At 48.8% G+C, this 13936-nt stretch overlaps 1 protein-coding gene across 2 annotated transcripts in view; it reads right to left on the reverse strand.

Annotated features, from left to right (window-relative positions):
* CCDC68 (coiled-coil domain containing 68) overlaps positions 1-13936 on the reverse strand; it is a 48844-nt gene that overhangs the window by 29228 nt on the left and 5680 nt on the right. The window contains exon 2 of one of the 2 annotated variants that reach the window (XM_083155210.1): positions 5043-5170. The exons of the other annotated variant lie outside the window; for it this stretch is intronic. The gene's annotated coding sequence lies outside the window, so the exon portion shown is untranslated. The remainder of the gene's footprint in view (positions 1-5042; positions 5171-13936) is intronic. 2 annotated transcript variants of the gene reach the window in all.

Raw genomic sequence — 13936 nt, forward strand, 5'->3', positions numbered from 1 at the left:
CAACCATAGGTCCATCGTAACCCTTACTCAGAAATTGATTTTCCAGGCCCTGAGCCTGTATATCATACACTTCCAGATCCGTGCAATTGCGACTGATCCGCTGAAATTGGCTATTGGGCACACTCTTTAGCCAATTTAGATGGTGGTTGCTATCGGCCCCTATGAAAGAGTTGCAATCTGTCGCTTTGATAAAATTCTTAGATTTTAATATATCACCTTCCACATAAAATGTGACGTCCAAAAAATCAATGGATTGTTTACTTATATTAAATGACAATTTAATGTTGTATTGGTTGTCATTCAAATAATCACAAAAGAGTTTTAGAGATTCATTGTCACCCTGCCACACCATCACCACGTCGTCAATATAGCGACGCCAGAGCACCAGACTGGCACCATATGGATGTCCTGTCCATACCGATTGCGCCTCCCACCATGCCATAAATAAATTGGCATAGCTTGGTGCCAGTCTGGTGCCCATAGCGGTGCTCGTGAGTTGCAGGTAGTAAGTCCCTTTGAACCAAAAGTAATTATTGGTAAGAATGAGGGAAATCCCCTCCAACACAAATTTCTTTTTATCATCAGGAACTTCTTTTTCGAGAAAGTAAGACACAGCTTTCAATCCTAATTCATGGCTAATAATTGTGTACAATGAAGTCACATCTGAAGTGACTAACGTAAAGTCAGGTTGCCACACCACCTCCTTCATGATATCAAGTGTGGCTATGGTGTCCTTCAGATATGACTTATTGGCCTGTGCCAGGGGTTGTAGTATGTTATCCAAAAAATGGGATAAATTTGACAGTATGGAATTGGTGCCCGCCACAATAGGGCGGCCAGGTGGCTTTTCTTGGCACTTATGCACCTTAGGTAAGATGTATATCACCGGCTTAGAAGGGTTGTCAATACGGATATACTCTTTTACCTTTTCATCAAATTGAAAAATGTATCCCATTATTTGGATAACATACTACAACCCCTGGCACAGGCCAATAAGTCATATCTGAAGGACACCATAGCCACACTTGATATCATGAAGGAGGTGGTGTGGCAACCTGACTTTACGTTAGTCACTTCAGATGTGACTTCATTGTACACAATTATTAGCCATGAATTAGGATTGAAAGCTGTGTCTTACTTTCTCGAAAAAGAAGTTCCTGATGATAAAAAGAAATTTGTGTTGGAGGGGATTTCCCTCATTCTTACCAATAATTACTTTTGGTTCGAAGGGACTTACTACCTGCAACTCACGGGCACCGCTATGGGCACCAGACTGGCACCAAGCTATGCCAATTTATTTATGGCATGGTGGGAGGCGCAATCAGTATGGACAGGACATCCATATGGTGCCAGTCTGGTGCTCTGGCGTCGCTATATTGACGACGTGGTGATGGTGTGGCAGGGTGACAATGAATCTCTAAAACTCTTTTGTGATTATTTGAATGACAACCAATACAACATTAAATTGTCATTTAATATAAGTAAACAATCCATTGTTTTTTTGGACGTCACATTTTATGTGGAAGGTGATATATTAAAATCTAAGAATTTTATCAAAGCGACAGATTGCAACTCTTTCATAGGGGCCGATAGCAACCACCATCTAAATTGGCTAAAGAGTGTGCCCAATAGCCAATTTCAGCGGATCAGTCGCAATTGCACGGATCTGGAAGTGTATGATATACAGGCTCAGGGCCTGGAAAATCAATTTCTGAGTAAGGGTTACGATGGACCTATGGTTGCTAAAGCTAAAAATAGAGGAAGGACCCTCCTCTCTGGGAGAGAAGGACATCCGATTTCAATAAGACCCAAAGAAAAAAATTTGGATGTAGCCTTCATCACCCAGTACACCAGCCAATATAAGCAATTAGAAAGTATCATCAAGAAACATTGGCAAATTCTTACGAATGATCCCCTTTTGAAAAAGTATGTTAATAGCAATGCAAAATTTGTTTACAGAAGGGCGAAAAACATTAAGGATAAAATAGTCAGCAGTGCCATAAACACTCCAGCACCCTATAATCCTATCAAATCGAAGGGATTTTATCGGTGCGGCACCTGCAGCCTTTGTCGCCTATGTAAAAGTCCAACATCTGTGATACATGAATATCAATCTAGGGCAACGGGCAGGACCTACAATATAGATGAATTCATTTCCTGCAACAGTAATTACTGCATTTATTTGTTGGAATGCAACTGCTCTAAGCAGTATGTGGGCAAGACCAAACGGGTATTAAAAGTGAGGATGGCTGAACACGTCCGTAACATAAAAAAGGGTCTTGAATCCCATAATGTGTCAGCCCATTTCAAACAAATGCACGGATGTGATATTGCACAATTAAAATCATTCTGTGGGATACGTACAGTAAAGACACATTGGCGTGTCAACAATAGGGATCAAAGATTGTCACAGCTCGAAATGAAATCCATCTATGAGTTGAAAACCCTTGAACCTAGGGGGATCAACGTAGATTTCGAGCTAAAGTGCTTTTTATGAGTTTTTGTTATTCTCTGCCTTGTTGATAATATACTTATATATATATATATATACTTTTATGTGTCTTGGTTTAATACTAATTATTGTCTCTTTCTCTTATGTTGTTCTGTGATTAAATCCATTGGAAACGAACGCGGAAGCGTTACCATAGTGATTGAGACGCATTAAGCAGAGTATGAGCAGATCGTGTCCTACAATAACGGAAGAATATCACCACATCACTTCCGTTTGCGTTCCAAAAGAAAGGTGCGCTCCACAACAGCGGAAGAACTGCACTATACATCTTCCGGCTTCTGCTTTTGCGTTCCATGCATAGCGGAACGTCATATCCGGTCACCGAATAGGACGCAGAAAGATGACGATACGTCATATCCGGTACTCGTACGCAATTATCATTGAGGATAACCGGAAAAACCGGCACTGGACACTTATTCTGTGAACACTATATGTTAAAAAAGGACTTATTTGCATTACTTATATGTATATTTATCTGCTCCTTCTCATTGTTTTATTTTGATCAGTAGCGAATAGCACTGTCTTATTGTATTATATAGGGAATTCCGAATGAGATCCATCACTGGTTTTTATTGTGATTCTGTTTTATGTAAATGGAGACAGGTATATATACCTGGTCCCACTCTCCTTCCTCCATACCTTGAAAAAGGGCCCTAGGTGAGGCCCGAAACGCGTTGGCTGGAGGAACTGAGCCTAGGCACCTGTTTGGGATTCCAGTGTCATTTTTTCATCTTGAAGACACCTACCTTCTTCTCTCTACCCGGGTGAGGTGAGGGTGGTCGGATGTAGTTCCGGTGGATCCCATCAAGTGCCTTTTTATCTTCTCTTTTTTAAATTCATTTTTTATTGTCATTACCTGTCGTGATTGGAATAAAAGCACCTTTTTTCACTGACCCGTGACTGGTGGTAATTGGACCTTTCCGAACTAAGGAGACAGGGAAAAGAAACCTTTCTATGCCCATAGGGCACTGATCCAAGGTGAGCTCTGATCTAATTGAAAAGTTGAGGCTGAATACCTGTTGGATAAAAGATACCTTTATATGCCCATAGGGCACGGCAGAGAGGTCAGTTGAAGGGGGCGATACCCCCATTTCTAATATTTCTCTGACCCTTTGCCCTGGCCCTCTGATCATTACATCAGGTGGAAATCTACTCATAGTTAGTAGATCATTGTATTCGGACAGCGCAAGTGGACTCGCCCCCTTTTGTATTTCATAAAATTTTTTAGCCCAAAAAACTCTCCACCCCAGCCCCTATCTACTCCTACTTCGAATCTCTTCCTTCACAGCTCCCTCTTCTCCATATACAGCAAGTTTAAAACATATCAGTGTCCCTGCAAAAATGGTAAGGAGTAATTTGGTCTGTGGAGTGGCCTCTAGTGGTCACGGGTGGTACTTCACCTGATAGGAGGCGAGGAGTAGTTTGAGATATATACTTGTTTATGTGCATGGTAAAATATGAATAGGTTGAAAAAAAATATTAAACAACCATTGTCAACACAACACTGTGTAGAAACTGTATAAAATAATCTAACTTTTCAGTTACTTTATCCTCAATATGGGTTAGCCACGAAGATGGCCACTTCCAGTGTGTGTTATTCGCCTTTCACACTAACAAATATTTCCCGGGTTATTGCACATGAACGAGCAACATCCCGGGACGCTGGCTAGTGTGAAAGGGTCCTGGAAGATTGTCCCGAGTCCAGCGTTCTGGTATTTCATCCCGGGTCTTGACCAAAATTGGACCCGGGGTGGTTGCTAGTCCAGGGGCAGTGCGAATGGGTATCCCGGACCCGAGTCCAGCGTTCTGGGATTTCATCCCGGGTCTTGACCAAAATTGGACCCGGGGTGGTTGCTAGTCCAGGGGCAGTGCGAATGGGTATCCCGGATCGACGCGGTCTGGTCAAGTTTACTGCACTGTAAAGACGCCACTGGCAGATGCTGACATCCCAGCACCGCCCGACCCCGCCTACTGATTACATCACTCGCCGGCTTTATGCCGGATCGGGAGGCTCGTGTAAAAGCGCCTGCAAGCCGGGTCTCAGCCAAGATTTTGGACCTGCCTTGCAAGCAGTGTGAAAGGGGTATTACTGATTACTAGTTTTTAAGCATCTCCCAAATTTAGGGCCTTATTCAGACCAGTTTGCTAGCCTGCTTAGACTCGCTGGCATTCCCCTGCCGCGAGTGTGAAACTCACCGAAGGAGTTTGCTCCGGGGGTTGCGCGTGTACAAACCCCTAACATGGGACAGGGGATCGAATTCGGCCGGCAGCGAGTGAGTCTGAATCACCCCTTAAGGAGTTTTAAATGATACTGGATGTGGCAAGCAGCAAAAATTGCAGCTGAAAATCTGCGTCTACTGCATTGTTAAGCAAAACCGTGGAAAGGATTTAACATTATTTTATAATAAGCAAACACTAATCTAGCGCTTTGTGATTTCCATTTTTACATATTCCATTTCTGTAATCTTATATGTAGAACACAAGCCAACACTGCTCTAAGCAGTTTCCCAGGTAAATGCGATTCACTCACAATTATCTCATATGACTGGGGCTGGAGACACTCAAGATATTTAGGAACGGAGCCAGTTGGCACTAGACTTTATACAGCCGGTAACCAAGGCACCGACATGCCAATGTGAAGATTCCCGGTCCCTTGTGCTGGGGGGAGAAGAATGGATACACGTGAGACGGGCGCCCACGCCAAACTTTCACAATGTTTACAAGACATTAATGTTATGCGTAAAAACACGCCAGCTACTGTTTAAGTGCAAACAAAACAAGATGACAAAATCTCCAACACAGATTCCAGTCCGGTCATGTATAAAGAGTTCTAGGTGTAGGTCATGTCTTCGGTGAAGAATAATGGAGCCATTCCCTGTGAGCTGTTAGCAAACACTCGTAAAACTCAACCTCTCCCTTTAGTAAATGGGTGAAAGTGGGTATCACATTAGGGGCGGGAACATCCGCTGCCCTGTATCACCCCCCCCCCCCCCTTCGCCGGCCACCGTATTCTTAATAATTGCATATGCTCTAACATATGCGATTATTAACGCAAGGGACAGCTCTTGTGATGTGGCTCCGGCGCTGGACTTCCGGGTCTGAGAACGGCCGCAGGGCATGCTGGGAGGGATCCGTGACAGGATTCTCTGAAGCAGAAATGCAGTAAAAACCCTGTTAACTGGCTTTTTACAGCATTTCTGTATTCTCTGTTGCCCCTCCGAGGCCCATCCAAAATCTATCAGAACCAAACTCCCAGAATACCCAAGAGACTTTGGACGAGATGCTCCAAACAAAGAATACTGTATAACCCCCGTTTGAGGTTTTTAACATATTTTAATATGCAGCAAAGCCCCACCGCAGGGACTTCGCCGTAGGGGGTTACGCCAGTTCTAGCTGGCATAACCCCACAGAAGCCTATGGGTCTTCCCTTCAGGTCACCTAGTTTACACCATCTGGTGTGTACAACCCCACTCTGTTGTGCACGTAACAGTGAGTACGGCTGTAGATGCCATCAATAATCCAACATCACTGAGCTGTCCATAGTATGGGGTAAAATTGTAAAGCGGTGATGTTGCGCATAGCTATCAATTAAAATTCTGTCTAAAATTTTCTAGGATGCAATAGATAAATAATAGACCAATCTGATTGGTTGCTATGGGCAACACCTCCGCTTTTCATTTTTAGAAAAGCCCCTACGAGTACCCTGCTGGTTGTTGCATATCAACGCGCGCACACACAATTACCAACACAAAGAAAGCTCACTTAGCAGTAATTTGATTTCATCAGGGGAACAACGCCCCCAATGAGGTTGGATTATTGCCATTTCTAAACTAAGGAAATGCACTGGCTCACAGGATGGGGTATGTTTGGTACTTGAGAACCACTGCATTAAGGCATATTGGGACAGATGTATAATCTGCCCCTAACGGTTTAAAAAAAAAACGGGTTACGCTTCTCCTGAATAACGTGGAGAAGTGGGAACCCATAGCGGCCAAATGTATTAAACCCCCCCCCCCAGCATTGATAAGGAGAGCTGTTATGCCCAGCGTTAATGGCTCTGCTTATTGGCGCCCCCGGCATGCCTGCGTATGAGTGATCGTACTCCCCCCCCCCCCCACTGTGCCTGCAGCGTGCCCGCAAGGGGCTTCGTTGCGCTCCCCCCGCTGTCTGAGTCCGGCCAGTCAGTATCCTGGCATCAAGCTAATGACTATCGGCATCCCGACTGTCTGTGTGCTATACTACCCCCGTATATGAAATGCCGCATGTACTGTAGCCTTTACACAAACACTCAGTGAAGAGATTTCCAAAGCCCACGCCAAACTGGAATCAAAGAATGAAGGATCCTGTGGCAGCTTGCGGGGCGGAACAGCCACTGATCTCTGTTACCTAATAGAGTCAAGATGAACGTTCGTATTGTTCCAGGAGAAGGACGAATCTGCACCTCAGGCACAAGCCAGATAATTATTCTGTAATAAGGGAGGGCGGCTGTCAACTCTCGCTCTGTTCATTCCCTCCCATTGCAAAAGCAGGTGTTTACTTAAGGAGTAATACCTTGTGGCCAGCGGGGGCACAGCCTGTCCCGCTCCTTGCGGCCAGCGGGCGCCCCCCCCCCCCTATATAGCTGTATTTGTGGTCAGCTGCGGAGGCCTGATTTACTACTTTATGCAAATGTGAGTTTCTGTACTACTAATGCGAGGATGCAGCAATGCCTAATCCTAACCCCTATACTCTGCCACCCAAACCTATCCCCCACCCCACAGCCTAACCCTAACACCCCCTCCCCCATAGTCTAACTAACCCCAAGTTCCCCTCCAAGAACTCACTGTTCACTGGTTGCCTTATATACTTGCACGTGTTAAGGGATGGGGCCTTACAGGATAATAAATGTTATTCACTTCACCTGTCAGAGGTTTTGGTACTTATGTATTATCTGGGCTCCCATGTTAAATGCACCCCATTTTTTCATACCCCTACTATCCAACTACGCATGGAGTTGATTTTATATAGTGTGGCGAGCGCAGCGAGCCCCGCGACGGGACGCGGTCTCATAAGAAAAACGGGAGCCCAGATATTACATAAGTACCGAGGTTTTAAGATTACGTGCAGCCTTACCATACTATCCCTATTACGTGCAGCCTTAACATACTATCCCTTTAAACCAGAGCGCTCAGGGATTACACAGGTTCTGCGGTGTATTAGAAGAACCATGTGAAATTCAGACTTGAAGTCAGCCAGCCACAGAACCTGTGTCAATCATTAGTGTCCCAGTTTAAAGGGACAGTATGGAATCCTAATTATGGGTGATCTGTGCTTAAACACAAACAAAGAACTACACTTGTATAAATTCAAAGATAGCGCAGCAGCCCTGTAGGACACTACTATACCTAATAAACAGCATTATCACGATTCACCTCTGCTCAAATTTAATAAATGGGATATAAAAATAGAAAAAGATACCAAAAAAAGAAAATTAAATAGGTTGATTATAAAATGTTCAAATTCCTTCCACGGAATTTCTCAGTAGGTTACCACAAAGAAAATTATCCTTAATACGCTTTTAACACTTTGTTGATTGATTGAGATTAAACAATACAATATACAACACATTGGCAATGGTTTCAGAGTTCCTCATATTGCTGTTTTTTTTTATTATTACACCTCGTGGTGGCAGAGGAACCACCTATTACTAGTGGCAGTTCTGCACGTGGACTGCAGAGAGACCACACTCACTGAAACAGACATGTAATGTTGTATCTATGTAATATATGTACTGGCTGCCTTACCCCAGGGATGTGTTTCCCTGAGCCAATGCTGGGACAACACAGCATTCGGCGACATTTCTCCAATATAAGCCCCGCCTCCAGACTCCCATTGGATAGTGCCACAGGAGCCTGGAGGTGGGGTTATACAGAGAAGACAAGCTGAGTGGAGTGTTCCGGGCAGAGGAGTAACTGTAGAAGTACGCCCCGGTGCTATTGCACCGGGACGAAAGGGGCAGTGCCGCCGCCGGGTGGCGCCGCCCCCTGCAGCCAGGGCCAGTGTACTAGTGCGGTCACTGGCCCTACTGCTGGTTGGCGCCTGCTTCCTGGCCTGGGGTGGCCTGGCGCCACCCCAGGGAGCCGGAGGCAGACCCTCCAGTGACGCCGGGTGTGGGGGCAGCGGCGAGCCTTTGCCGCTGATCCCCACGAACAAAGGCGATTCAAATACGGCACCAAAGGAGAGCCAATCATGGCTCTCGCTCTGGCACCCAATGGGAAGTGGCGGCGGCGAGCCAATCCTGGCTCGCCACGTCATGAGCCCCGCCCCCGGGCGCTGGTTTGAACTAACCAGTGCCGGGGGCGGGAAGGAGAGTTCGGCGACGGAGGACGAGGAGAGCGGAGAGCGCTGGGCAGAGGAAGGATTGCCGCCGGAAGCCCCGGGAGGCGGCAGCTGTGTGCGCAGTACTGCTACACGCTGCCGCCCGCCGGGCGAAGGACACAGTGCCGGGGACAGCCGGCGAAGACAGAAGAAGCCCGGGTGCGGCGGGGTGCAACGCAAAAGAGCTTGCCCCGGCCCCCGCTGCCCCGGTGAAGACTGCAGGAAGCCCGAAGGTGGTGGGAAGCATCCCACCTCCGGTGAAGACAGACCTCCCCCGTGGCTGGACCAGGCTTGGTCCAGCGGAAGGCCCTAGGATGGGTAAGTCCACAATGTGGGTCCCCTCCCTAGACCACCAGGTGTGCGGGCAATAGGTCCGTGGGCCCAATTCAGGCACCAGGCCTGTGTGTATCGTAGTCGGGCTCTAGGCCCGTGGGGACCCAAGGTTTTGTGTTGTTGGGCCTTAGGCCCCTTTCGTGTTGTTGGGCATTAGGCCCCTTTGTGTGTTGTTGGGCATTAGGCCCAGTGGTGCTCTGGGCTTAGGCCCCTACATAGTAGGCCCTCGGGCCCCATTGTGTTATTGGGCCCCAGGCCCACCTGGGTTACTGGGCACCAGGCCCATCTGTGTTGCGGGGCGCAAGGCCCTGTTTGTGTACGAGGCCCAGACCCTGCTAGGGCTGAGGCCTCTCAGTAGAAGTAACAGGCCTGTATCCACAGGCCGCGAGTTCAGTTATCGCCACAAGGGTTATCGCGGTAAGGCTAGGAATAGCCAGAGGGAGGTAGGACCTCGCTAGGTGTTGGTGCAGTGTTGTCTCTTTACATTGTACTGTTTTACTTGACACCGTGTACTGTATGCTGTACTTGGGTTCACCAATCGTGGCCCTGTGCAGATTGTGTTCTTTTCAGGTTGCGTGACGCTAGGCCGTGGCATCGGAAGATCCGGCGCTAGGTCACAGGTTGCGCGGGCGTTAGGCGCCAGGTTGCAGGACGCTAGGCCGTGGCATCGGAAGATCCGGCGCTAGGTCATAGGATGCGCGACGCTAGGCTGTGGCATCTAAGGATCCAGCGCTAGGTCGCGAGTTACGTAAGACGGCTTCACGCCGCAGGGGGCGCAGGAGGTAAGCTGCATGCGCGTTGGTGTATTGCTCTGCCCTAGGGAGCAGGAGGTTACGTGAGTTCCTTTTCAGATGCCGGTATCCGCACTGGAAGTGTGACGGTGGACCAGTGAACGACTGGTGAGTAGAAATTGTATTGAATCTGTCGTGTTGTTTGTGCTCCTTCCCCTCCCCGGAGCGTTCCCCCACCTCAGTTACGCCTGCCGTGTTCCACAAGCGGGTGTAACCACTCTGAGGCCAATAGTGCCTGTGATGAGCATCCCCTCCCCCCCTTAGGGGGTTTTCCCCCTTGTTTCCCCTACAGGTGCAGTCGCCCCCGGAGACCAGTGGAGCAAGAGGAAGGTACCAGGACCGTCGCAGGCCCGAAGGTAAGAGGCGGAGCGCAGCGAGGTGAGTACGCGCAGCGAGTGGTGCGCGCCTGGCCCCGCCCCGGGGCCTCCCACATAACGAGGGCAGCGTGAGTGGGGCACGTGCCCTGGACAGGGGGGAGTGCCGCCGGCCAGGGCAGTGTACATTTGCCTCGGGTAAAAAAATGCCAATATTATGAACAGATACTGAGAAGATGGTTAATTGGGATTTTTCATTAAAAATAAATGCTGGAAGTCTCCCAGCCAAAACATGTGAGCTGGATTGAATGATGCTAGAAGTATGATATAATGGGTGTAACTGAGGTCTGTCTGGATAAAATTCATGTCTGAGTAGTGAAATGAGGAGGGTGAAGCAGGGATGGGAAGGATTGAAAACATAGGAACGGGAGGCGGTGTATGTTATGGAGGATACCTCAAGATTCTAACGATATACAGTTATACTGTTTTCACATCAGACCCTGCCCTAACCCGGTATTCAAAAACGTTTCTGAAATGGGTCTGAGTCAGCTAACCCCTCTCACATCGCATGGCCAACCTGGTTTATTACCAGGTTGGTGCCTTTCAGACTGATTGTGACATCAGGCAGGGAGGCAGCCTATCACCTTCTTTGGGCTCAGTCATGTGTTCAAAATACTGGGTCTGAGGCTTTCACACTGCAAAATAGATTGGAATTGAACCGTGTAGGATCCTTCTTTTAACACTGTTTGAATAACTGGATTTTTTGACCCGGTATTTTGACTATGGAGCTTTCACACTGCACCTAGAACTGGGTTGACATGCTTAAAATTTTTTAAAAAAATTGGCAATATACCGTGTTATAGCTGCGGTGTTAAAGGCGTAATAATAGGAGTCTAAATTTTGTGAATGCAGGTCTCCGAAAACATGGTGCCTCCCCCTTTGTTCCCTGTGACATCTCACAAGGGGGGCCTGTGTAGGGCTTGTAAGACGAGAGGGGGGGGGATGTAATATTTTAGGGGGTGTGGTACAGGGGTCCGACCGTCGGGATCCCGACTGGCCGGGCCCAGACAGCATGGCGAGCGCTACTAAGCCCCTTGCGGGCTCACTGATTGAAACAGCAGGAACGTGACAGTAAGAAGGTCGACACACGCATTATATTGACATGAAAAAGGTAGACATGGGTTTTTGATGTCGACACACGTCAACATGGACACTGTATATGTGAACCGCTTCGTTCTCCATGCTTCGGGGCACGATTACAATCTAAATCTAATGATTGGCTTAGCTGCCTATGGGTCCTCTCCGACACGGATCCCTCCCAGCATACGCAGAGGGACTCCGGGTCTGTGTCACAGACCCGGAAGTCCAGGCACCGGCAGGGATCACATTGCCCATCGCATATGTCAGTATGAGCATTGGCGCAATGGGCGATGGGATGTACTGCTGCTGCTTTGTACACCCGGCCATGTGAGAGGTGTTGACTGGATTATCAACATCTTCGGTATTTATGTATTTGCCGGGCACCCAATTAACATATGTACAAAGGTGAAATCGCATCGCATGGTACGTTTTTCACGCCCCCGTCAGTGAAAACTCCAGAGGCGCCAAGACAGAAGCTGCACGTGACGAGGAGCAGTGAGCAGATCCGGAGCAGCGTGTCCCTAAAAAAAAAATGTCTTTTTTTTTTATTCCGCGTCCCCTCACTGCGCTCGCCACACTATATAGAATCAACTCCACGGCGACGTGGATAGTGGGGGTATGAAAAGGTCGGGAGGACACGTACCGCCGCCCCTCGCCACACTTCGGGGTGGCGTGGATAGTGTGGGTGTGCAAAAACAACACACCAGTATCCACGTCACCCTGAAGCATAGCGAGCCCCACAAGGGGGACGCAGAATACATGTAAAGTAATCCGCTGCCGCTCGCCACACTATATAAAATCAACGCCAGGCCGACGTGGATAGTGGGGGTATGAATCGCGGAGGGGGGTCGCGGGGTCCCGCGGATCGCGGGAGGGGGGGTTCGCGGGGGTCCCGCGAATCACGGGAGGGGGGTCGCGGGGGTCCCGCGACTCGCGGGAGGGTGGAAAGCGGGGGTCCCGCGAATCGCGGGAGGGGGGTGCGGGGTCCCGCGAATGGCGGGAGGGGGGGTCCCGCAAATCTCGGGAGGGGGGGGCGCGGGGGTCCCGCGAATCGCGGGAGAGGGGGTCCCGCGATTCGCGGGAGGGGGGGGCGCGGGGGTCCCGCGATTCGCGGGAGGGGGGGGCGCGGGGGGGCCCGCAAATCGCGGAAGGGGGGGTCGCGAGGGGGTCCCGCAAATCGCGGCAGGGGGGGGTCGCGGGGGGTCCCGCAAATCGCGGGAGGGGGGTCGCGGGGGGTCCTGGCAGAGGGTAGGGATGTGCAGGAGTAATGGTGGATGGTGGCTGTGGAGTAATGGTGGATGGTGGCGTGTACTGTAGCCCTGGCTGGGCGGGGGGGAGGTGATGTCAAGGGGGTGGAACGTCATACACATGAAAGTGAAACTGTTCTACACAGGAACGTTCTCCACAGGGGTTGAGTGACAGATCTGGCTAAATATATAAGAGACTAAAGGAACATCGCATCACATCTCACGGCTCCATACACGATGTGCTATTTTACTACGGAGAATACATAAACAGCAAATACATAAGTACCACATCTTCTTATATACATGGCCATTGCACCATTTATTAAACCGGCTTCAAATCCTGTCATGGTGCCGCCTTCCCTGACAACAAACCCTATTTGATTGACAACAATGTCTCATTATAAACACCCACGTATTGGCCAGTGAGTCAGGTGATAATACTCAATTACCTCCTAATTTGTCACCATTATTTACAGTCTATTCTTCATATAAACTGCAAGACATGACCACATAAACATGCAAGTCACACAGGAACATTACTGTAAAACATTTAATTGCAGCTAATTTGTAATGTTACAAATGATCAGACATTAACTAGGATATAATTATACTATAACGGACTGTGCATGTTTGTATACAAGGATAATAAAAAAAAAAAATATATATATATTTTGGTACTCTTTACCTAGAAGGGTGCCCATCGCGGGCATCCGCATGCACTAAAAAAAATCGCATGCGAAGCGACCGACGCAATGACTGCGATTTCCCATAGGGAACAATGTTAAATGTCCCAATTGACCCGATTTTCCTGTTCAATGTCCCAATTGACCCGATTTTGCATAGGGAACAATGTTAAATGGCCCACAGAGGCCAAATAGGCACCCTGAAGTGTGAAATGGCCCCCACAATTGTTAACGGCACCCCACGATCAACGTCAACCCGAAGCGTGGCGAGCGCAGCGAGCCCGCGAGGGGCGGCGGTACGCGTCCTACGACCTTTCATACCCCCACTATCCACGTTGGCGTGGAGTTGAGAATAGAAAGTGTGGCGAGCGCAGCGAGCCACAGAGCCCGAAGCGTGGCGAGCGCAGCGAGCCCCGCGGACACCACACTTTCTATTCTCAACTCCACGCCAACGTGGATAGTGGGGGTATGAAAAGGTCGTAGGACGCGTACCGCTGCGCTCGCCACGCTTCGGGTTGACGTTGATCGTGGGGTGCCGTTAACAATACGCGTCCCCTCA

This window comes from Crinia signifera, chromosome 1 (genome assembly GCF_055691185.1).
Source record: "Crinia signifera chromosome 1, ASM5569118v1, whole genome shotgun sequence".
Classification (NCBI taxonomy): domain Eukaryota; kingdom Metazoa; phylum Chordata; class Amphibia; order Anura; family Myobatrachidae; genus Crinia; species Crinia signifera.